Source organism: Mesoplodon bidens, assembly GCF_964165515.1.
Source record: "Mesoplodon bidens genome assembly, chromosome: 10".
NCBI classification, from domain to species: Eukaryota; Metazoa; Chordata; class Mammalia; order Artiodactyla; family Ziphiidae; genus Mesoplodon; species Mesoplodon bidens.
The window spans coordinates 6,532,110-6,558,001 of record NC_138172.1 but is presented as its reverse complement, the minus strand read 5'-3'; positions in this window follow the sequence as shown (position 1 = coordinate 6,558,001).

Below are 25,892 nucleotides of genomic sequence, written 5' to 3'. Positions count from 1 at the left end.
TAGAGTAAGAGGCATTGCAGGAACAGCCCCTGTGCAGGGTTGTGACGTGGGGTGGGGAGGGTATGGCCACCAGAAGAAGGGCCTGTCCCTGTGGATCCTGGACCCCTGCCCCCGGAAGGGGATCCTCCTCCCTCCTCCACTCTCTGCCCCTCTCAGTGGTCCTGAGTCCACAGAACAGCCAGAGGCAAAACCCTGGGCCCCATAACCACCACTTCATGCAAAGTGATGAAGCATGAGGCTCCCATCACTTGAGATCTCAGCAGGGGCCCAGTCAGCTGGGCTTAGAGGAGGGAAGGGGGGCCTGCTGAGGACAGCAGGGGCTGGGAGGCAGCGAGTGAGAACCCCACAACACTGGCCACTGCAGTCCTGTCACTTCCACAGACAACTAGGCAGCCCAAGACCCCCTCGTCTGGCTCTTCCCCACCTTCCTCCTCGAGTCCCGCTCCCTCCATCCCAGCCTCCAGCTGCAGCAGAGGGATCTGTCTAGGATGCAGATCTGATTTAATCTTGTCACTCTCTTGCCTAAAACCTTCCAAGGCTCCCCATCCCCCTCCATCCTTCCGTATGAAGCCCAGACTCTTTGCCATGATCCGGGAAGCCCACATCCACCTGGTCTGGGGCTGGGGTCCCTCTTCCGTCCTTTCTGCTCACTGCCCTCCCTCACGTCAACTGTTAACTAACTCCGAGCTCACTGAACATTTCTTTGCCGTGCTGTCTCACCTCCACACTTGACTGTGCAGTTCCCTCTGCAAGAAGCTCCCTTCCTGCTCCTCCTCCACCCCACCCCACCTGAAAACTGCTGCACTTGGGGAAACCCTCCCTAGCACTCCCCTAACTCCAAGCTGAGTTAGCTGCTCCTGCTAAGGGTCTCCACAACTTCTCAGCTTCCCTCCTTGAGCATTTATCTTACTCTGTTGTAATTGCTTAAAAATATGTCTCATCCATTGGGCTTAGGGAACTCCTTGAGGATAGGGACTAATTGGGGCTGCTTATCATTAAAATAATGGTGCCTGGAACTGAGAAGGTGCTTAAGGTCTGATGGATGGGTGAATGAGTGGATGGATGGAAGGATGGATGAATGGGCGGTTGGTGGATGAGTGCGTAGATGGGTTGCTGAGTGGATGAATGGGTGGATGGATGGATTGATGCGTGGATGGATGGATAGATGGGTAGGTGGATGAACAGACAAGTAGCTGAGTGGCAAGAGGGAATGATATATTGGTGGATGAATAATAAGAGTATAGATAGATTAATCATAAATTGTGGATGAGTAGGTGAATGGGTGGATACATGAATGATTGGAAGGCTAGTGGACACATAGACAGATGAATGGATGCTGGTCCTTCCTCAATTATTAGAGGGAATAAAGCTCTAGTCTTGGATTTCAAGGTTTGGAAGGCCACTGCACCTGTCCACCAGCCTTATCTTTGATAGTCAAAATAACAGTAATATATTCTTAAATCAGACTTCTTTTTTTTTTAAATTGAGGTGAAATTACCAAAAAATCAACCATTTTATAGAGAACAATTCAGTGATGTTTAGTCCATTCACAACGTTATACAACCACCTCTATCTTGTTCCAAAACATTTCATCACTCCAAAATAAAACCCCACTAAACAGTTTCTCCTCATCCTCCCCTCCCCCAGGCCCTGGTAAGCACTAACCTACTTTCTGTCTCTATGGATGTACCATCTCTGGACATTTCATATAAATGGAATCATACCATATGTGAGTTTTTGTGTCTGGTTCTTAAATCAGACTTCTTGTGGGCAATAAAAACTAGTTTCTGAGATTAGCAAGGAATCTGTAAAATGGGGATATGACCACTGCTGCCTGGTCACTCTTGCTTGGAAAGAAAAAGAGCTTACGGAAGCATCTGGGGCTGAGAAGCAGGCAGGAGAGCCTCCAGAGCCACAGGCTATAAAGTGGTTTGGAGAACTGCTGACCTCTCAGGGTGGCCAAACACCGGGCTAAGGGGCTGGCAGGCAGTGAGAACTTAGTAAGTAGGGACGAGGGTGACCTTTAGTGTGAACGGTAGGAAGAAGAATAAAGATTCCCCTCACCTCCTGGCTCTGCGATGGTCACAGAGAGAAACTTTCTCTCCTCCACATCAGTAAACACAAATAAATGCCAATAAACAAGTAACACTTGCTGTGTTTTCACTTTTCCTGACCACCCTTCAGAGGGTCCTATCAGGAGACCTATTTTACAGATGCTGAAGTGGAGGCTCAAAGAGGTGAAGAGACTCACCCAACACCACACAGCAGAAAAGTGGCTGAGCTGGGCTTGAGCCCACATGTGTCCCGTGCCAGCCCGTGCACTTTCCCCTACAACATGCTGCCCCTTCCTCTCTTCTCCTCCGCCTGCTCCTTGTTGGGGCCTTGCCACCCATCTGCACTGGATTCAAACCCTGAAGGACATAGGCCCCTGTATCCCACCCCCTGGAATCTTCTTCTTAACCACTTCCTGCTGCCCCTGGAGCCCCAGACAGGCCCCCTCTTCTGCCAGCATCTCTGCTCCCCTAAAGGCAGCAACCAAAGGCCTCTTCATGGCGAGAGGCTGCCACATGGTGTCCGTGCTGAGTATAGCAGCCACAGAGAAAAATAGAGACAGGAGTCTGAGAATTAATTCCCTGCCCAGGCTGCAGCACCTCACAGCTCCTGTGATGGGCCCTGTTCCAGGTGGTTTACCTGCATTGATCTCATCCAACCATTACTGTAACACTACAAGAACCACTTCCTGTGTATGTAGTAGGGACTCAGAAATACTTACGACAAAAAGATAAAACGGTGATTCCTCTTGTATGAGGTCCCTAGAGTATCTAAAATCATAGAGACAGAAAGTAAAATGGTAGTTTCCAGGGCCTGGGGGTGGGGGATGGGGAGTTGGTGTTTAATGGGGACAGAGTTTCAGTTTGGGAAGATGAGAAATTTCTGGAGATGGATGGTGGTGATGGTTGCACAACAGTGTGAACATACTTAATGCACTTGAACTGCACACTTAAAAAATTAAAGAATAAAAACTATATGATCGGGCTTCCCTGGTGGCGCAGTTGTTGAGAGTCCGCCTGCCAATGCAGGGGACACGGGTTCGTGCCCCAGTCCGGGAAGATCCCACATGCTGCGGAGCGGCTGGGCCCGTGAGCCATGGCCGTTGGGCCTGCGCGTCCGGAGCCTGTGCTCCGCAATGGGAGAGGCCACAACAGTGAGAGGCCCACATACCGCAAAAAAAAAAAAAAAAAAAAAAACTATATGATCATCTCAGATGCACAAAAAGCTTTTGACAAAACTCAGCACCCACTCTCCAGAAAGTAGGCATAGAGAGAACCTACCTCAACACGATAAAGGCCGTATATGACAACCCCACAGCAAGCATCACTCTCAATGGTGAAAAACTGAAAGCATTTCCTCTAAGGTCAAGAACAAGACAAGGATGTCCACTCTCTCCACTCTTATTCAACATAGTTTTAGAAGTCCTAGCCACGGCAATCAGAGAAGAAAAAGAAATAACAGGAATCCAAATTGGAAAAGAAGAAGTAAAACTGTCACTGTTTGCAGATGACATGATACTGTACATAGAAAATCCTAAAGATGCCTCCAGAAAACTACTAGAGCTAATCAGTGAACTTGGTAAAGTGGCAGGATATGAAATTAATGCACAGAAATCTCTTGCATTCCTATACACTAATAACAAAAGATCAGAAAGAGAAATTAAGAAAACACTCCTATTTACCATTGCAACAAAAAGAATAAAATACCTAGGAATAAACCTACCTAAGGAGGCAAAAGAACTGTACTCAGAAAACTATAAAACACTGATGAAAGAAGTCAAAGATGACACAGACAGATGGAGAGCTATACCATATTCTTGGATTAGAAGAATCATTATTGTCAAAATGACAATACTACCCAAAGCAATCTACAGATTCAATGCAATCCCTACCAAGTTACCAATGGCATTTTTCAGAGAATTAGACAAAAAATTTTACAATTTGTATGGAAACACAAAAGACCCTGAATAGCCAAAGCAATCTTGAGGGAAAAAAATGGAGCTGGAGGAATCATGCTCCCTGACTTCAGACTATAATACAAAGCTACAGTAATCAAGACAGTATGGTACTGGCGCAAAAAACAGAAATACAGATCAATGGAACAGGATAGAAAGCCCAGAGATAAACCCACACACTTGTGGTCAACTAATCTATGACAAAGGAGGCAAGGATATACAATGGAGAAAAGACAGTCTCTTCAATAAGTGGTGCTGGGAAAACGGGACAGCTCCATGTAAAAGAATGAAATTAGAGCACTCCCTAACACCATACACAAAAATAAACTCAAAATGGATTAAAGACCTAAATGTAAGACCAGCCACTGTAAAACTCTTAGAGGAAAACATAGGAAAAACGCTCTCTGACATTAATCACACGAAGATCTTTTTTGACCCACCTCCTAGAGTAATGAAAATAAAAACAAAAATAAGCAAATGGGACCTAATGAAACTTAAAAGCTTTTGCACATCAAAGGAAACCATAAACAAGACGAAAAGATAACCCCCAGAATGGGAGAAAATATTGAGTTGGTCAAAAGGTTCGTTTGTTTTTTCCATAAGATGGCTCTAGTAGCACTTAGTTGTCTTTAACTTCATGTGAAACAGTTTTGTTACACTGTATGTGACAGCTTGTCATATCAGCATGCATTTAAACAAAGATTTATCAAAATTGGTGAATTTTTGTGTAGCCATTTTAATATTGAAAATGGAAGAAAAAAAGCAACATTTTCAGTGTATTAATGTTTGATTATTTCAGGAAAGGTAAAAACACAACCGAGATTTGTGCAGTGTATGGAGGAGGTTCTGTGACTGATCAGACATGTCAAAAGTGGTCTGCAAAGTTTCATGCTGGAGATTTCTCGCTGGATGATGCTCCACAGTCGGGTAGACCAGTTGAAGTTGATAGTGATCAAATTGAGACATTGAGAACAATCAACGTTATACCACGCGGGAGATAGCCGACATACTCAAAATGTACAGATCAAGTGTTGAAAAGCATTTGCACCAGCTTGGTTATGTTCATCGCTTTGATGTTTAGGTTAAGCGAAAAAAAACCTCTTGGCTGTATTTCTATGTGCGATTCTTTATTTAAACATAATGAAAACATTTCATTTTTAAGACAAATTGTGACGGGTGATGAAAAGTGGATACTGTACAATAATGAGGAACAAAAGAGATCATGGGGCAAGTGAAATGAACCACTACCAACCACATCAAATGCTGGTCTTCATCCAAAGAAGGTGATGTTGTGTAAGTGGTGGGATTGGAAGGGAGTCCTCTATTATGAGCTCCTTCCAGTAAAACCAAACGATTAATTCCAACAAGTACTGCTCCCAATTAGACCAAATGAAAGCAGCACTTGACGAAAAGTGTCTGGAATTAATCAGCAGAAAACACATAATCTTCCATCAGGATAACGCAAGACCGTGTGTTTCTTTGATGACCGGGCAAAATCTGTTACAGTTTAGCTGGGAAGTTCTGATTCATCCATCTTACCAGACATTGCACCTTCGGATTTCCATTTATTTTGGTCTTTACCATATTCTCTTAATGGAACAAATTTCAATTCACTGGAAGACTATAAAAGGTACCTGGAACAGTTGTTTGATCAAAAAGATAAAAATTTTGGGAAGATGGAATTATGAATTTGCCTGAAAGATGACAGAAGGTAGTGGAACAAAAGGATGAATACGTTATTCAATAAACTCCTTGGTGAAAATTAAAAATGTGTCTTTTGGGCTTCCCTCGTGGCGCAGTGGTTGAGAGTCTGCCTGCCGATGCAGGGGACACGGGTTCGTGCCCTGGTCCGGGAAGATCCCACATGCTGTGGAGCGGCTGGGCCCGTGAGCCATGGCCGCTGAGCCTGTGCATCTGGAGCCTGTGCTCCACAACGGGAGAGGTCACAACAGTGAGAGGCCCATGTACTGCAAAAAAATAATAATAATAATAAATAAATAAATAAATAATGTGTCTTATTTTTACTTAAAAACCAAAGGCACTTTTTGGCCACCCCAATATTTGCAAATAAAGCAACGGACAAAGGATTAATCTCCAAAATATACAAACAACTTATGCAGTTCAATATCAAAACAACAAAAAATCCAATCAAAAAAATGGGCAGAAGATCTAAATAGATATTTCTTCAAAGAAGACATACACATGGCCAAGAGACACATGAAAAGATGTTCAACGTCACTAATTATTAGAGAAATGCAAATCACAACTACAGTGGGGTATCACGTCACAGGTCAGAATGGCCATCACCAAAAAATCTACAAACAATGAATGCTGGAGAGGGTGTGGAGAAAAGGGAACCCTCTTGTACTGTTGGTGAAAATGTAAATTGTTAAATCCACTGTGGAGGACAGTATGGAGGTTCCTTAAAAAACTAAAAATAGAACTACCATATGACCCAGCAATCCCACTACTGGGCATATACACTGAGAAAACCATAATTCAAAAAGAGACATGTACCACAATATTAATTGCTGCACTATTTACAATAGCCAGTACATGGAAACAGCCTAAATGTCCATCGACAGATGAATGGATAAAGAAGATGTGGTACATATATTTAATGGAATATTACTCAGCCATAAAAAGGAACGAAATTGGGTCATTTGTAGAGATGCGGATGGACCTAGAGTCTGTCATACAGACTGAAGTAAGTCAGAAGGAGAAGGACAAATATCTTATATTAACGCATATATGTGGAATATAGAAAAATGGTACAGATGAACCTATTTGCAGGCAGGAATAGAGACACAGACTTAGAGTATGGACATGTGGACACAGCACCGGGAAGGGGAAGGTGGGACGAATTGGGAGATTAGGTTTAACATAAATACACTACCATGTGTAAAATAGATAGCTAGTGGGAACTTGCTGTATAGCACAGGGAGCTGAGCTCTGTGCTCTCTGATGACCTAGATGGGTGGGATGGGGGCATGGAGGGAGGTCCAAGAGGGAGGGGAGATATGTATACATATAGCTCATTCACTTCATTGTATAGCAGAAACTAACACAACAATGTAAAGCAATTATACTCCAATAAAAAAATAGAAAATAATGGTTAAAATGGTAAGTTTTGTGTTATATATGTTTTACTACGATTAAAAAAATATATGAGTGAATCAACTAAGAGATGAGCAAATGAATAAATGCATAAATGCATAAATGAATGCATAATCACAGTAACGTTTACTGAGTACGTAGTGTTAAAATACAAAGTGTGTTTCAACACATAAATATTTTTGTTGAGCTGTATGATGTACCCAGCCCTGCAGGAGGCTCTTGGGATACAGCAGTGAACGAAGTCTTTACCATGACAGACGTGCCATTTTGTGGGAAAGATAGTGAACAAGGAATATTAAAATGTCAGATGGTGGTACGTGCTATATATATATATATATATATATATATAATGAAAAAAACAAGGCAGAGTAAAAGGATAAAAATGGCTTGGAGGGAGATGGGGGAGCTCTCAGGAGGGCATAGTCTGGGAAGGCCTTTTTGAGGTATGTTATGTGGGCATTAGCAGGTTGATCCTCACCACACCCATGAGGTAGGTGTTATGATCACACTCGTTTTACAGATGAGGCACCTGAGGCTCGGGGGTAGCTCAGGTTCCACAGCTAGAAAACGGTCCGGCGAGGAACTGAACCCAGGTCTGTCAGAGCCCAGGTCTGGAGCTCTTAACCATGCTGTGAATAAATGTGAGAATGATGGGGTCTCTCTGCTCATGCCCTGTAGGCACATACTTCAAATCTTTGAGGGCCTCAGGGCTCAGTCCCAGAGCTTGCCTGGCCCCTTCCCTCCCCGCCACCAGGCAGCAAGAGATGCAGAGGGATTCATATCTCCAGCAGGTGGCACTGCTGCCTGAGTCAGAAGCCCCAGAAGCGACAGTCCAGAGCCCTCCACCCCACAGGTCAGTCTTTGCCAAGCTGGGAGGGGGGACCGGGGCAGGGGGACCAGTCTGAAGTGACAGCCGTCCAGACACTCCAGGTAAAGATGAGAATCCTCACACAGTCTTGCCGTCACCCTTTGTGTGAGACAGGCCGGTTTTAGAACATCAGCCCTGTGAGTCATACAGCCGAGTGACCTCGGGCAGATGCCATGTCTCTGCTTCCTCCTCTGAACATGGAACTAAAAATCCCTTCCTCACAGATTGTTGGGAAGATGTGAGGAGCTCATTCATTCAAATGAATTTCTTGAGAACCTCCTATGTGCCATGCCTTGGGGATCCAGCAGGCATCAAAGCCAACAAAAATCCCTGCCCCAGGGAGATGCCATTCCAGTGGGGAGAGAGAGAGTAAACAAGAGAAATAAGGTATGTATTAAATCAGGGAAAGGTGATAAGGAAAAACAGTAAGGCAGAGAAAGCAGATGCAAAGTGCGTAGTCAGGGGGTTAAGCATTTAGCCCACGAACACCTTGCTGAGAAAGTGACAAAGGAGGTGGGCAAAGGAGGTGAGATGGCAAACTGTGAGGATATGCAAAGGAACAGCATTCCAGGTGGAAGGAATAGCAAAGGCAAAGGCCTCAGGTGGGAGCGTGCTTGGCCTGCCGGGGCAGGGCTAGGAGGAGGGGAGGGCAGAGCAGGCACCAGACGATGAAGGGCTTTCTAGGTCCTGGTGGAAAGGATCAGGCTTTCCCTCTGAATGAGATGGGAGGCCAAGAACGCGTTCAACATGGAGTGCTAGGACACTTAAATAGCAACAGGGTCCTTCTAACTATTTGATAAGGAAAGAGCCTGGAACATAGTAGATACTCAATAAATGGTGACTTTTTATACCAGTCAGGACAGCCTGTGTTATGCTGGGTAACAAATAACCCCACATCTCAGCAGCTTAAAGCAACAAAAATTTATTTCTTGCTCACACTACATGTCAAGCAAAGGGTTGGCCCAGGTGGGTGGGGGGGCCCTTCACTTAGGGATCCAACTGATTGAGGGGCCAACCATTTATGACACTGATGTTTCAACATAGGACTTCAGGGTTACTGAGCCAGGGGAAGTGAGTAGTGCAAAGCTGAGCAGCAGCAGTAGCAACTAGATGCTTCTGGATAGAAATGACACAGCACTGCCTCTCACTGCCTAATTCATTGATCAGAATGAGTCATAGGCCCATGCCCCACTTTAAGGGTGCATTGGTCAGGGTTCTCTAGAGAAACAGAACCAATAGGAGATATATAGATATCTATCTGCATCTATATCTATTTATCTGTCTAAAGAGGTTTATTATCATAATTGGCTTGTGCTATTATGGAAGCTGAGAAGTTTCACAATTTTTTGTCTGCAAGCTGGAGCCCCAGGAAAGCTGATGGTATATTTCTAGTCTGAGTCCAAAGTCCTAAAAACCAGGAGAGCCAATGGTGTGAGCCCCAGTCTGAAGGCAGGAGAAGAACAAGGCCCCAGCTCCAGCAATCAGGCAGAGGGAGAAAATACTCCCTTTCTCTTACTTTTTGTTCTATTCAAGCCCTTCACAGGTTGGGTGAAGCCCACCAACACAAATATGAATCTCTTCTGGAAACACCCTTACAAACATACCCAGAAATAATGTTTGGCCAGATATCTGGGTACCCCATGGCCCAGTCCAGTTAATATATAAAATTAGCCATCCCAGGGGTGAGGGGAAGTGTAATCCTCCAGATACTCAGAATAGGGGAAGTAGGGTTAGCAATAGACACCACACTGCTCTTATGATTCCTATAATGAGCCTCTATTGCCAACTTAATGTTTTTAATTATAAGGCTATAAAACCTCCTCTCCCGATTGGAGGACTGAGTGACTACCTCCATTTCCCGGGGAGAGTGTCTGTGCTGAGGTCACTTGGGGATCCTTAAGAGGAGGAGAATCAGCGGTTTCTCCCATCTACCCAGCTTCCCACAACAGGAACCCAGGCATCACTGCAGACTCTTCCGAATGCTCTCCCAACCTGGCCAGTCATCACATCCTTCTCATGTGTATCCTTACCTCCCAACCCCAAGCACAGACCACTGCCTGGCTCTGATTATCACCACCTCACACCACCTAACAGCCTCAGTTGTCCGCTGGCCTCCCTGCCCCAGCCTTGCTGGCGTGGTCTCTCCAGATCGCTGCTCTGACCATGTCACTTCCTGGCTCTCTCCCCAGGGGGTCTGATGGTATCATACTAAAACCCAAGCACTTTCCCTGGCATTCAGACCCTTTGGGATCCAGTCTTCTCTTAATCTCCAGCCTCCACTCGCTCCATTTCCACCTACACCTTCCACACTGCAGGCCCACTGGTCACCTGGCTCTTCTCTCTGCTTTTCCATGACTCTGTGCTTTTGCACATGCTGTTCCCTCCACCTGCAACCCCCTTCCTCCTTCTTCAGTGGAAAAACTCCTCTCATGGTTCAAGACCCAGCTCAAATGTCACCTTATGTGTGAAGCCTCCCAGTGCCACCCTGGCAGAGGGATTGTGCTGCCCCCCAGCACACCCCCCATAGCAACCAGCATGCAGCATTGACATTTATTTCCATGACACCAGCCCCCCAGCGGAAAATACGTTTCACACTAAAATCCAATACCCACACCCACACGTACACTGGATGGAAAAGTTTCCCAAACACTATTTTCCCTTGCTAACTGCTATGCACACTAATATTTTATATTATAGCCTATTCTGTTTCACTTTTTAAAATATGCTAGTGAATCCACTAAATTCATTTTGCTACAGTCTGAAAAACACTGCCTGGAACCTCCTGCAGGGTTGCAGAGATTGCAACCTTAATTCTCTCCTCATCTCCCAGAGCTTAAGACATTAATAAACGTCCTTAAATAAGTAAGAAAACAAATGAGGGAATGATTATTTACATGTGAGTGGATGAATGAATAATTGAATGATTAAGCAAATAAACTGATGAGTGAATAAGTGGATGAAAGAGTGAATGAATAATGAAGTGACTGACCCTGTTGTGGAGACTAGCAGTATAAGACAGTGGGGCTGCCCCACCGTGCAGGGTTTTTGCAGGTATGGCTCCAGGGGAGCAGAGTGAGAGTGCAGGTGCCCAGTACCCTGTCAGACCTGTTGAATCAGACTTTCTGGAGTGAGGCGCAGGAGTCTGCATTTTTGAAAGCTGCCCAGTTGATTTTGGGGTGTGCTAAAGTTTGAAGATATTGCTCCAGTGCCAAACCGAGCTGCTGTTGGAGTGGGCAGAGCAGACAAAGATAGATACGAGTCTCCCTGAATCCCTCCCTGACCACTTCGGAAGGGAAGGAAGGGAGGACTTCCCGTGAGCCTGCTCCTCTGCCACGCGCAGGCCCAGCAGTGATGGGGCGACACACCCCATCCTGCACTGTTGACATACGAGCAGGAGGCAGTGGTTGCCATGGCTGCACATTTGGAGATGCAGAGCCACCTCCAGTTGCAGCATCTGGAAAGGGTCAAGCCTTTGGGACATGGAGGAGGGAGGGAAATCACTCCCCCAGCATCTTTGTAACTAACAAAGCCATAGCACAGTGACTGTTACAAAGCCCTTTCACAAGCATTACCTCACGGGGTACTCACAAGGAAGCTAGGAAGTGGTGTCCCCATTTTACAGATCAGAAAACTGGGGCTGGAGTCACTTGCTAAGCCAGTCAGTGAGTGGCAGGATTGGTATTTGATCTCAAAGCCTGTGCTCTTGTTCCTCTAATCTTGGGGAACTGACAGGCAAGGACACGGAGGCTCCAGAATCGCCATGGGGATTGGGGTTGGGGGCACATGCATTGACTTGACAGTACCTATGGCCCACTGTGCCTGGCACTTATCTAGGAAAGTTCACCCTTGCACAGACCAACAAGCAGAAAAGCTTCCAGAATGCGTCCATACATGCAGGCATGTAGCCCATGTATACACAGTCAAAGAAAATGTAACATACAGAAGCAGGTTCACATGGACATACACCTGCAAACGCATAAGCAGGCATATACCTGTATATACATAGAAGCACACATAGAATTGATTGCCTTAATGGTCCTGAGTTACCATCCCTTCATGTATCCACTTCTTCTCACGTGGGGCTTTGAGTTCCTCTCCTCTAAGAGGGGCATCTATTTCCCTACCCGTTGAATTTGGGCTCAGCCGTGGGGCTTGCTTTAGCCAATGGAGTGGTAGCAGACACAATTCAAGTAGACCCTTGAAAAAGTGCTTGTGTGGTTCTTCTTGCTCTTGCTCTTGCTCTTGGCCTTCACTGTGGAAACATGCCTAGAATGTTAGAAGACAAGACACGTGGTGCAGAACCGGGTAACCCCAATGGTCCCAGCTGAATCCAACCTAGATCAGCCAGCCCGTGGCCAGCCATCACAAGTGGGACACTAGCTAAAACCAGAACCACCCAGCAGAGCACAGATGACTCATGAGCCAAATAACTATTTATTGTTAGGTGCCACTGAAGTTTTGAGGTTGTTTGTTACACAGCATTACTGTACCAGTAGATAATGGATACGTATATATACCAAAGGAGAATTTATGGTGATGTGCATTGGCCTTTTAAGAGAGCTTGGAGGGCACCCTAGCAATGTGTTCACCTGATGATATGGTTTCATAAAGTTTGAAAAAGTAATCTTCTTTTTTAAATAACAGCTTGAGATTAAATTCACATACCATTAGACTCAGCTAAAGTGTACAATTCAGTATTTTTTTAGCATATTCAGAGTTGTACAACCATCACTACTATCTTACTCCAGATCTTTTTTATCACCCCAAAAGAAACCCCATACCTATTAGCTGTCACTCTCCATTCCTTTCCTTCCAGCCCCTGGCAACCACTGATCTACTTTCTGACTCGACGGGTTTGCCTCTTCTGGACATTTTGTATCAATGGAATTATGCAATATGTGGGTTTTTGTGTTGGGCTCCTTTCACTGAGCATAATGTTTTCAAGGTTCATGCATGTTGAGCATGTATCAGTTCTTCATTCTTTTTATGACTGAATAATATCCCGTTGTATGGATAGACCACGTTTTCTTTATACACTCATCAGTTGATGAACATTCGGGAAAAGTAACACATCCCACAGCTGGTTAAGACTGCTCTGCCTTCCCCTCGGCCATACTTCCGTCATGACAGCAGCATTTGGGGGAAGCTGAGTTGAGGGTACATGGGACCGTGTGGTGTATGTGTGGGGTTCGTCGTCTACCCTATAGACAGTTTATCATTAGCCATCCTGGCATAGCAGTGGCCTCCAGGAATCGCTCTGCTGCTCGGTGCCAACTCCCACTGCATCAGGACATGGAGGAGTGAGGCCTGAGGTTGGGCTGAGCTATCTCAGTATGTGCTCTGGTGCCTCACACGCCAGGAACATGTGGGTAAAGGAAGCAAGGTTGGAAAGGTACAGAGCCAGAAGTTAGTCTTGGAAATGGAAGTGAAAGATTCTTCTAATCATCAGACAGGTAATAGTATAGTTGGATTCAGTTCTCATTGACACCTAGTCAAAAATTTTTTGGGCATATGTTTGATAATGCAGCATATGCCCAAATCTGCAACATATATCACTCCAAGTACACATCCAAGTATGTGATAGGAAACATACAAAATAAAGTTGATCAGAATCCCTGTGTCTGTAGGGCCCAAATGAAAAGCCACGCTAAGCAGCAAATACCTGAACAAAGTCCTATTTTATGCATCCTAATTCTTTATAAAAATTTTTTAAATTGAGGTATAGTTGATTTACAGTGTTGTGTTAGTTTCTGCTATACAGCAAAGTGATTCAGTTATACTATGTATATATTCTTTTTAAAAATTCTTTTCCACTATGGTTTATCACTGGATATTGAATATAGTTCCCTGTGTTATACAGTAGGACCTTGTTGTTCATCCATTCTATTTACAAAAACTTACATCTGCTAACACCAGTCTCCCACTTCATCCCTCCCCCATCCCTCCCCCACCCCTCCTCCCCCTTGGCAACCACAAGTCTGTTCTCTCTGTCTGTGAGTCTATTAGATATGTTCATTTCTGTCATATTTTAGATTCCACATATAAGTGATATCATATGGTATTTGTCTTTCTCTTTCTGACTGACTTCACTTAGTATGATAATCTGTAGGTCCATCCATGTTGCTGCAAATGGCATGATTTCATTCTTTTTATGGCTGAGTAGTATTCCATTGTATGTATGTACCACATCTTCTTTACCCATTCCTCTGTCAGTGGACATTTAGGTTGCTTCCATGTCTTGGCTATTGTGAGTAGTGCTGCTATTATGAACATAGGGGTGCATGTGTCTTTTTGCATTCTGGTTTTGTCTGGATATATGCCCAGGAGTGGGATTTCTGGATCATATGGAAACTCTATTTTTAGTTTTTTGAGGAACCTGCATACTATTTTCCATAGTGGCTGCACCAATTTACATTCTAACTGTTAATAAAAGCAAATTGCAACCACCATGCCAGACAAAAGACTGGTTTATCTTTCTTTTCCCTATATAGAAAATATAAAAATCCTGCACATATGAAGAGGCTCTAGGATCCATTAATTAATTAATTAATTAAGCTAAAAGGATATATTGTACAGCACTAGGAACATAGCCAATAATTAGTAATAACTTGAAATGGAGTATAATATATAAAAATATTGAAACACTATGTTGTATATCTGGAAGTAATATAATACTGTAAATCAATATTGTAGAAATTGAAATATTTCAATTTTTAAAATGAAATGGAAGTTTCAAGTGTTTTTCTCAGCACACAAACATTCACAACAACCTTCTAGATACTTCCTTTCTACTTTTCCAAAAAAGGTAGTTCTCATTTACTAGAACTTCACCCACCACTGAAGAATTCAAAGCTCCTGAGCTCAAAAGTGATCAAAACACACAGATAAGTATAATTAGTAGTCCAAAGCTTGGTTTAAATATTTGAAGAACAGTAAACACCCAGTAATAAATACCAAGTATATTATCATTGTTTCTATGAGGTAATGACTCATAAACTAAAACCACCTAAGTCTGAAATTTTCTGTACTCAGTGTCTATTGATATAAAGACTTCATTCTTAATGCTTCTTATGGGATCACAGGTTTTATAAATTAAACAATACATTTTTAGCATTCCACAGTAATCATCACTTTCAAAAACTGTAATATACATCTGCATGTTACCCAAACATATAATTCTCTACGTAAGCATTTTGTCATATATCACCTCTTAGCCTCAAATAATACAAAAATCTATACAGAACAAAACACCACAGAACTTTTGTATATTCCCTTTTCCCAGTTGTTAGCAGGTAGCACTGCTTTAAAAAGAAAGTGATGAAAAATCAGAAATTTTGCAACCAGTGTTTGACTTCAACTTTTTACTTTATCATCTTCTAGTACCACCATATCCTGCTGCTGTTCTGAGTCTGGTCTCTGAGCTTGAATATGCCAAAGAGCTACCTGTGCCTCCAAGAAGTGGTAAGCAGCGCTCTTCCACGTGCTGGAGTATGAGGGAGGGTGAGATGGGTGGTACCATGAGTCTGAGAAGGGTGTTGCTGCTCTATTGCTGCCAAATATTCTAATAGTCCTCCAGTTCCCACGCCAGTCCAGAACCCTGGTCCTGAATGTTCATTTCCTTGCTGTCCATGCAAGCACTGCCAAAACCAGAGGTTGCGCCATGTTGACCTGTGAACTCAGCCTTAAAGCCCACAGGAGGGGCTCCTGCTGAGTTGGTGAATCTCTGATAATGATGGGAGTGTGGAGTATACTCAGAATATGGTGGAGGAGAATCTTGACCATCACTAAGGAACGATATATAAACTCCAAAGTCAATAGCAAGTAGCACCACGATGGTAATCACTCCACTGATGCCACATGAATCTGGGGAGTACAGCTTATTATAATAATCAGAGAAAGAGTTAAAGCCATGGTTTTCCCTAGACTCTCTCAGTTTCTTCAGGCCAAGTTCCATGTGATCTAAGTTATACTCCAAGCTATAGGAGCCTCTTAGTATATACCTTCAGAGGATTCATAGCTTTTACGGCCTGGCAGTTCTTCCAAATTTATACTTGATATCTAAATCAGTCTTACCTTCCCACTGTACATCATAACCATCCCACCCTTTGTTCTGACACTGTATGAATTTGGGGGTATAAGCATCCCATCCAGCTATGCCTCCAATACATTTCACTGTGGGATTGGAGCCAACCCACGAGAAGTGGTATAGAGGTCCTAGTGGAGGGTAAGAGCTTTTACGTCCCACAACAATATTCTGTCTAAGTCATTCCAGCCCTGGGCAGGGCCCACGGTCAGCAGAAGTGAAAGGAAGCTGAGGAGAGGGCAGCATCTGGCTACTTCCAGCCAGCCAGCCTTGGCCAGGGTGCTTGGTGAAGACGACAGATAAAGAGGGATGGAGGGGAGTGGCATGAGTTATGTCATAGTCTTTTATTTTATGTGCATCTTATATCTTAATTTTTCATTAACTTTTGGCAATGACTCTTCTAATGAAACTATTTTGTAGTTTTGAAGCCCTCTGGAGGCTTCTGCATGACAACTAAATTAGGTAACCTATTCTGCTTGTTTGATTTGGGAGCCCTTGTTTTAAAGTGCATTTCTTAATTGATCTTGTCTAGGAACATTCCTCATAAAGGCCATTATAATTCTAGGTTGTCTTGGTAGGATTCTCCCATTTTTGTGGATATCCACAGCTCCTGGGACCACAGTTCTTAGACATAAACATGCGGGTGTGCCAGAAGGTGTGCTCGGTTCTTGGGAATTTCAGGATCCCATTTCTTCAGCTAAGCCTTGGGTCTCTTGGAGCCAAATAAATACCTAAGAAGCATGTGCCACTGGGTCAGGGATTGTGTGGTGTTTTACAGTGTACCTCGCTGCATGGAAATTTTCTTCAGGATGTTGAGTGACCTAGTGTTAATCTAACCCATTCTGTAATCAACGTATTCTAACACAGGAGTCTTGGAGTTAGGTGGTGAGTGCTCTAACAGCTTTGAAGTACTCAATCCATGTCCACCAGTGTTGCAGCTTTTGGCTTCTGAGATTCCCGTTAGAAATAGCCTTTCCCTCCTGTGCATGTTAACACACCAGCAGTAACCAAAGAGCTGTTACTGTGGACTGGCCAAGAGAAGGCCTTGTGTGCACCACCAGCAATTCCAGTGTAGAACTGGGGAAAGGACTGAACCAGCACATCCCCAACAAATGGGGACAGTGGACTGGGATTCCGGTCAAATGGGGCACTGTGGACTAAACCACCAGCATTTCCCAAAGTGGAACCAGGGGCTGGGCCAAGAGCTTGGGACTTGGATTCTAGTAGAACTGTCTCTGCTAACTCAAGCTGACCTGCCCTGGGCTAGAAAGCCAATTACATCAGTGGCTCAATGCAAAGAGAACATAGCTCTGAACCAAGGAGAGCCCTTGGAAATGGCAAGAAAGGCAGAGAACTAAAAGCATTTGTGTGTGGGGGTGCTTCCCTGGCGGCGCAGTGGTTGAGAGTCCACCTGCCAATGCAGGGGACGTGGGTTCGTGCCCCAGTCCGGGAGGATCCCCCATGCCGCGGAGTGGCTGGGCCTGTGGGCCATGGCCGCTGCGCCTGCGCATCCGGAGCCTGTGCTCCGCAACAGGAGAGGCCACAGCAGTGAGAGGCCTGCGTACCGCAAAAAAAAAAAAAAAAAGCATTTGTGGGTACCACTGCCTGTGTTTCTTGTTGCCCCTAAAGTTGTTGGGAGTTTCCTCCAGATCCCATTGCTGCTACAAAATTAAAAAACAAAATTCGCCTGAGTAAACTTTAAAGATCTTATTGCCTTTATTCAGTGATTCATGAACCCTGTGGTATCCCATCCAGCAGACGGAAAGGGGCTCTGAGGAGCTGTACAAAATGAAAGGCTTTTATGAAGGGAGCAGGACAAGGAAGTTATACTAGCACAAAGCAATTGGATATGCAAGGTCACCTTCCTCTAGTGGGGGCACAGGCTTCTATCAGGCAGGTCCAGTAGTGCTGACCAGGTCATTCCTGACTGGTTTAAGATACTATTCCTGGGAGAGTATGAAATTATAATTAAATTAGGTAGTAAGTCTCAGTTTGGTGACATGGAGCTTAGTATAAGTGACTCTACTTTGGGCCTGTTATCTCTTTTTTAACACAAATTACCGTAAACTCAGTGGCTGAAAACAACACAAATGGATTATCTGACAGTTCTGGAGGTTAGGAGTCTGACGCCATTCTCCCTGGACTAAAATCAGTGTGTTGGCAGGGCTGCATTTTTTCCTGGAGGATATAGGGGGTGTTCATCCCCTTACCTTTTCCAGCTTCTAGAGGCTGCCCACATTCCTTGGTTCAAGGCCCCTTTCCTCTGTCTTCAAGGGCAGCAATGTTGCATCTCTCTGACCTAATTCTTACGCTCTTTTAAGAACTCATGTGAATGTGAATTGGTACAGCCACTATGGAGAACGGTATGGAGATTCCTTAAAAAACTACAAATAGAACTACCATATGACCCAGCAATCCCACTACTGGGCATATACCCTGAGAAAACCGTAATTCAAAAAGAGACATGTACCAAAATGTTCATAGCAGCCCTATTTACAATAGCCCGGAGATGGAAACAACCTAAGTGTCCATCATCGGATGAATGGGTAAAGAAGATGTGGCACATATATACAATGGAATATTACTCAGCCATAAAAAGAAATGAAATTGAGCTATTTGTAATGAGGTGGATGGACCTAGAGTCTGTCATACAGAGTGAAGTAAGTCAGAAAGAGAAAGACGAATACTCTGTGCTGACACATATATATGGAATTTAAGAAAAAAATGTCATGAAGAACATAGGGGTAAGACAGGAATACAGACACAGACCTACTAGAGAATGGACTTGAGGATATGGGGAGGGGGAAGGGTAAGCTGTGACAAAGTGAAAGAACGGCATGGACATATATACACTATCAAACGTAAGGTAGATAGCTAGTGGGAAGCAGCCGCATAGCACAGGGAGATCAGCTCGGTGCTTTGTGACCGCCTGGAGGGGTGGGATAGGGAGGGTGGGACGGAGACGCAAAAGGGAGGGGATATGGGAACATATGTATATGTATAACTGATTAAATTTGTTATAAAGCAACAACAACAACAAAAAAGAACTCATGTGATTAGGTCTTTTAAGAACTCATGTGATTAGGTTGGGCCCACTTAGATAATCTAGAAAAATCTCTTCATCTCAAAATCCTTAATTAAATCACATCTACAAAAGCCCTTTTGCCACATAACATAACTTACTCTCAGGTACAGGGTTTAGGATGTGGACATTGTGTGGGACCATTGCTCTTCCTACCACAGTGCTTCATTGTTACTTTAAAAGAACTGCCCAGATTTCTCCTTCAGGGTCTCCACCTCCACTAACAAGTGATAGGATATAGTTTAATGCACCCATCTGACAGATGAGAAAACTGAAGCTCTGGGAGAAAGGGGCATTTATTAAGTGCCTACTGCATGCGAGGCCCTGTGCTAAGAGCCTCACGTGGCTTGTCTCCCTTAATTCTCCAAAGAACCAGAGAGGGATGTACAATACTATTGTATATACAATACGGCTGAAGGACTCTGCAGTTGCAAGGGACAGAAAACCCAGCATAAACTGGCTTTAGCAAAAAACAGTGATTAAAAACCCTGAGGTTGATCTTCAGGCCCAGCTGGATCCAGGCGTTCAGTGGATGTTATCAAGAACCTTTGTCTCGGGACTTCCCTGATGGCGCGGTGGTTAAGAATCCACCTGCCAATGCAAGGGACACGGGTTCGAGCCCTGGTCTGGGAAGATCTCATATGCCGCAGAGCAGCTGAGCCCGTGCACCACAACTACTGAGCCTGTGCTCTAGAGCCCGCAGGCCACAACTACTGAGCCCGTGTGCCACAACTACGGAAGCCCGCATGCCTAAAGCCCCTGCTCCGCAACAAGGGAAGCACCACAATGAGAAGCCTGCGCACCCCAACGAAGAGTATCCCCCACTCACCGCAGCAAGAGAAAGCCCGTGTGCAGCAATGAAGACCCAACACAGCCAAAAATAAATAAATAAAAAATTTGTAATGCTTTAAAAAAAAAAAAACACCTTTGTCTCTTCATCTTCTGGCTTTGTGTTGGCTTCTTTCTCAATCATGTTCTCCTTTTGTGGAGGCAAAATGACCATGAGCAGCTCTGAGCAGAAACCCTAATCTCTCTGAAATCCCTGGGGAAAGAGACCTTCCGTTTTTCAACTTCCAACAGAAGCCCTGGAGTCTCACTGAGCCCCCAGGGGTCTAGCATCCATATCTGAACTATCAAGGAGGGTGTGAGGGTGGAATATACTCATAGGCTAGGGCTGAAATACATGCCCAACTTGAAGCCTGGAGGTTAAGGCCAATCTTTCCCAAACACAGGGCCTGGGTGTGCAGGGGCTTTTCCCCAGGGAAAGCAGGTGCTATTATAGAAGTGACGATGCACATGTGTAAAGGAGTTAAAAACCCAGTGTTGGGGAAAAATACTCATTGTCATTATCATACCCATTTTATAGGAGTAGAAACTGAGGCACAAAGTGGTTCAGTAAAATGCCCTACATCACATAGCTGGTAAGTGGCCCTGCCAGAACTTGAACCCAGATCCCCTCCCCCTGCATGTGATAGTGCCAGAACTCAGGGCAGGGCCCCTCCATGCTTGGGTCTCTCTCCCACTTTCTCTGAACCCCCAGACTGTGTCAAAAGACACATTTTAGTTGTTAGCTACCCCAAGGTCAGTCTGGGATATTGCTGTCTGTGCCCTGACATTTTAGACCTAGAAGTCCCTCCTCACCTGCAGAGGTACCTCTAATACAGGGAGGAAACAGGTGCTCAGGCACCCGACCACTGGTCCCTTTCAAGTCCTCCTCTGTGATGGCAAATTCCACTAGGGCTCCATACCATCTTACCAGGATTCCAAACAAAAGACACAGCTTACTGGCAAAGGCACCACCTTGGCCAAACCATCTTTACAAGGAAAGGGCGGATGAGGGAACAAACAGGATGCTTGTAAAAGAGATAGTCTCCTAGGAGATGCAAGAAACAGCTGAGAGGCTTTGTGGGGCAGTTCCTGGAACTGGGGCCAGAAACCGACAGGATGAGGGCCTCTCCCAGAGGGTAAAGAAGTTCATTAGGCTAAACAAGACACACCCCCTAGTGCAGGTGGCTAACCTAGGAAAGCTGCTCCCCCAGGGGTGACAGGACCGAACACATAACATCATTCCAGAGGAGACAAGGGGCAAAGAGTCAATATTTATCAAGGGCCTACTATGTGCTGAGCACCTCACGTGATGACGCTCTTAATCTTCCTAATCACCGTTCTGAGCAAGCACATTAATTTATACATTTTTACAGAGGGAGAACCTGAGGCTCAGAGAGGTAAAGCAACTTGATCAAGAGCACACAGCCGTCAAATGGCAGAGCTGGATTGAAACCCAGGTGTGTCTGACTCTAAAGTCAGTGTTCTTTCCTCCCATGACGTACATTATTAGAGGAAATGTGGACATCCCAGGAACATTTCCAACTCACTGTTTCTGGAAAGCCCCATCAAAAGCAGAGTCTTGGGTTGGATGGACCAGGTGATGGTACCTAGTGGTCAATTCTCAAGTTCTTAGAAGCACAAAGTAGAGAAATGTTAAGGGGAGGAGTTGATACAGATGACCAGAGGCTCAGGTAGGTGTGCATGAAGATCTTCCAGGTACATGGAAGGAAGGCAGAATTCTGTGGCAAGGCAGTAAGACCAGATGGTAGGCAGCCACTGCCCCAGGTCCCTAAAAGGTCCCCCACACTGCTCCACCTACCTTCCTTGGGAACCCCAAACTTTCCTGTGATCCAGGAATAAAAGGGGGTCTTCAGCACACAGCTGCTCTGCCAACTTCTGGCTGTTGTGTTTCTTTTTTTTTTTTTTTAAATTTATTGTATTGAAGTATAGTTGATTTACAATGTTGTGTTAATTTCTGCTGTACAGCAAAGTAATTTATATATATATACATATTCTTTTTCATATTCTTTTCCATTATGGTTTATCAGAAGATATTGAATATAGTTCCCTGTGCTGTACAGTATGACCTTGTTGTTTATCCATTCTATATACAATAGTTTGCATCTGCTAAGTGTTTCTTTATACTGCTCATGCTTAGATACATAGATATTGGGTTCTCACTCTGACCTGATCCCTAAAAAATGTTGAATCTGCAGTAGGCAGAGCATACACATTTATGGTACTAGGTACACTTTCTCACACAGCTAAGAAATAGTTACTGTTTCTTCACTGCCTATTGTGTGAACTCACCAAAGCCCTGGGCGACGGGTATTTTACCCCTAGAGTAGTTGCTGTTGGGGTCCCAGCACCAGCAGGTCTCCGTCGCCAGGCCGGCATGCCCACTCTCCAGCACGCTGGCTGCCAAGAGCTCACAGCCCCCCCCCTTCTCCAGAGCATTGCCATCTGTTGCCAGGAACCCCACCAGGTGGTTATGTCCTTTCAATAGCACCCCACAGTCAGTGCTGACGTGGGGATGCATCTGGAGTAGGTAACAACTTTGTGACCTGATCAATCCCTCAGCCCACAGTGGATCAGGCTAAGGCTGGACCTTACCTGTGGCCGCTTCCCCGCTTGGCTCCCCGCTTCACTATCCTGTTTCTCTCACCCCTTAAAGATTTTTCCTAAGTGCTCTTCCTCAATAAATCACCCAATGTCCTAAGATACCCCCACCCTATTTTACAGAACAGGAAACTGAGACTTAAGTAGGATGTATTCCCCCTCCCAGCTTAGTCTGTCCCCAAAGTTCAAGCCCTTTCTGTTCCTTCATCCTGCCTGGACAGAATGGACAGCAGAGAGATCAGGAAGGGAAACCCCAAGTCCTGGCAGGGATGGGCAGCTTCTCCTCCCCGAGCTGCAGCCCAGGCTTCCTTGGGCAGAGCACGGTTCCTGTTTCCCTCCCCCGCACTGAGTCATCACCCATGCAGAGCAGTGAGAAATCATGGAGCAGGACTGGGCGGGCAGCAGGCACTTGCAATGAGATTTCTCAGAAGCCTCCGTCCAGCTCTGCTCAGGAAAGCGGGGGCTGTGCAGGGTGTTCCTCCCCACGCCTGGTTGCTTCAGGACCAGAGGCAGGGAGACCCAGAGGCTTCTCTGCCTCCACCTGAGCCTCTCCTCAGAGACAAACTCTCCAAGGTGTTTCAGGAAGGATGGGGCAAATGGCAAAGCCCAGATACCAGGAGCTTGGTTGACTCAGCCACCAAAGCTGCACAGCAGGGTAACGGGAGACAGTGTCCCCAGAACATGCAGCAAAGGCTGAGCCACACATCCCTGCATGTCCCCAGGGCCCAGAACATCAGAGGCAAACTCTTGAGCCCTGAATCCCTGCTTCTTCCGATTTGGCTCCAGACACCCTCCAGTCACAACTTCTGGCTCTCCACTTTTTCATTTCTTTTAATTGAAATCAAATTTACATACACTGAAATGTACCAGTCTTGAGTGTGCCAATAAGTGAATTTGAATAAATGTATACCTGTGTAAGGAACACACTTCTCAGCATGTAGAACATTTCCGTCACTCCAGAAGGTTTTTCGTGTTCCTTTCTGATTAACCCCTGTAGGCAATCACTATTCTGATTTCTATCACCATGAATTCAATGTACCTGTTCTTGAACATCTATCTTATAAATGGAACCACACAGTATGTATTTTTGGGGGTCTGGCATCTTTCACTCAACATCTTATCCGTGAAATTCGTCCATGCTGGGCAGGCAGCAGTCGTGACTCCTGTCTTTTACTGAGTGGTATTTCATTGTGTGAATACACTGCAATTATTCCTCCATTGTCCTGTTGAGGGATGTTTGGGTTATTTCTACTTTTTGGCTATTATGAATAAGACTGCTATGAACATTCTTGAATAACTCTGTGGACATATGTTTTCGTTTCCCATGGATTAATAACTAGGAGAAGAATTGGTGGGTCATGGAAGTGGTATTGCTAACTTTATAGGAAACTAACAAACTGTTCTCTAAAGTGGACATATCATTCTACACTCCCACCAGCAATGTTTGACATTTTGAGCTGCTTTATAGCCTCACAAACATTTGGCTTTTCAGTGCTTTTAATTTTAGAAATGGCGTTTCCCTGTTGACTTATGAAGTCAAGCACTTCTGCACATGCTCCTTGGCCATTGGTATATATTATTCTGTGAAGCATCTATTCAAGTCTTTTGCCCATTTTAATTTATTTATTTTAAAAATAAATAAATAAATTTATTTATTTATTTTTAAAATAAATAAATAAATTTATTTATTTATTTTTGGCTGTGTTGGGTTGTTGGGTCTTCGTTGCATGCTCGCGGGCTTTCTCTGGTTGCGGCGAGCGGGGGCGACTCTTCGTTGTGGTGCGCAGCCTTCTTATTGTGGTGGCTTCTCTTGTTGTGGAGCATGGGCTCTAGGTATGCGGGCTTCAGTAGTTGTGGCACGTGGGCTCAGTAGTTGTGGCTCATGGGCTTAGTTGCTCCGCGGCATGTGGGATCTTCCTGGACCAGGACTTGAACCCGTGTCCCCTGCATTGACAGGCAGATTATTAACCACTGCACCACCAGGGAAGTCCCTTGCCTACTTTTTAAAAATGTGTTTATTTTTATTTTTGTTAACTATTTTTCCATTTATAAATAGGAGAGAAATATTCTGCAAATCACTCTTTCTTAGAGAGGAATGATTAGAAATTAACTCATTTGTGCTGTTGAGACACACGTAGGTAGTTCCAAAGGGTTCCTCTTGTTCTGTAGCCAAGGTCTCTTGCTAGGGGATTTCCAGCTATTGGGAGATGGAACCTCTCAGGAGATTCTCTTGTAGTGAGGATGGAGGTTATGATGCATCCTTGGTTGGTACTATTACATCTTAAATCTCTGTAGAGCATACTGGATTCCACATGGTCCATGCACTTCTTTCTAGCTCATTGATTGAATATATTAATAGTAGGTTAATCAAATTTATAAAAATTGAATCAGTCATATTCTGTTGAGATAACTTAATTAAGCTCTTGGTTTCCTATCAAGCATCCATTTTCCCCTTCCTTCCTAATTCTTACTATGTTCGGTATCCACTCCTTCCCCACTCAGCCAACTGCTGCACCCCAAGATCCAGACTGGACCTCAGTGGTCTGAGAGTAATCCTATTCCTGTTTGCATTGATTGCCTTAGGATGAGCACATGAGCCAGTTCTGACTGTGAGCTCTGAGGGCATGTCTGTTGGGGGCTTTGGGGGAAGATTCCTCTTTCTTAAGAGAAAACTTTTAACAAGATGAGCTCTCTTTTTTGCCTTGGATGGTGCTTTGTGAGGTGAGGCCCGGAGTAACTTGAGATATCTTACTACCAGCCTGAAGAAAATCTGACACTGAGGGCTACGAGCAGAGAGATTTAAAAAGTCAGGATTCATGATACCAACATTCAGTTACTGGATCAATGAATCCTGCAGGCTCCTTCTGCCTCTGGACTCCAAGTTTCACGAGCCAGTAAACTTTCTGATTAAATTAGTGGAGGTTGTATTTCTGTTACCCGCAGCTAAAAGGGTCCTAATACAAGTGCTGGGTATGCATGCTGTTCTTTTAATTGTTTTTATTAAACTATATAACATTTAAAAATCAATGCTTTCAGTATATTCACAAGGTTGTGCAACTATCCCCAATATTTAATTCCAGAACATTTTCATCATCCAGAAGGAAACCTGTACCCATTAGCAGTCATTCCAAACTCCCCTCTCCCCACACAGCTCCTGGCAACTATTAATCTACTTTCGGAATCTGAATTTGCATATTCTGGCATATATATGTATGTATGTGTGTGTGTGTGTGTGTATATATATATATATATATATATATATATATAAAATCATACAATAAGTGACATT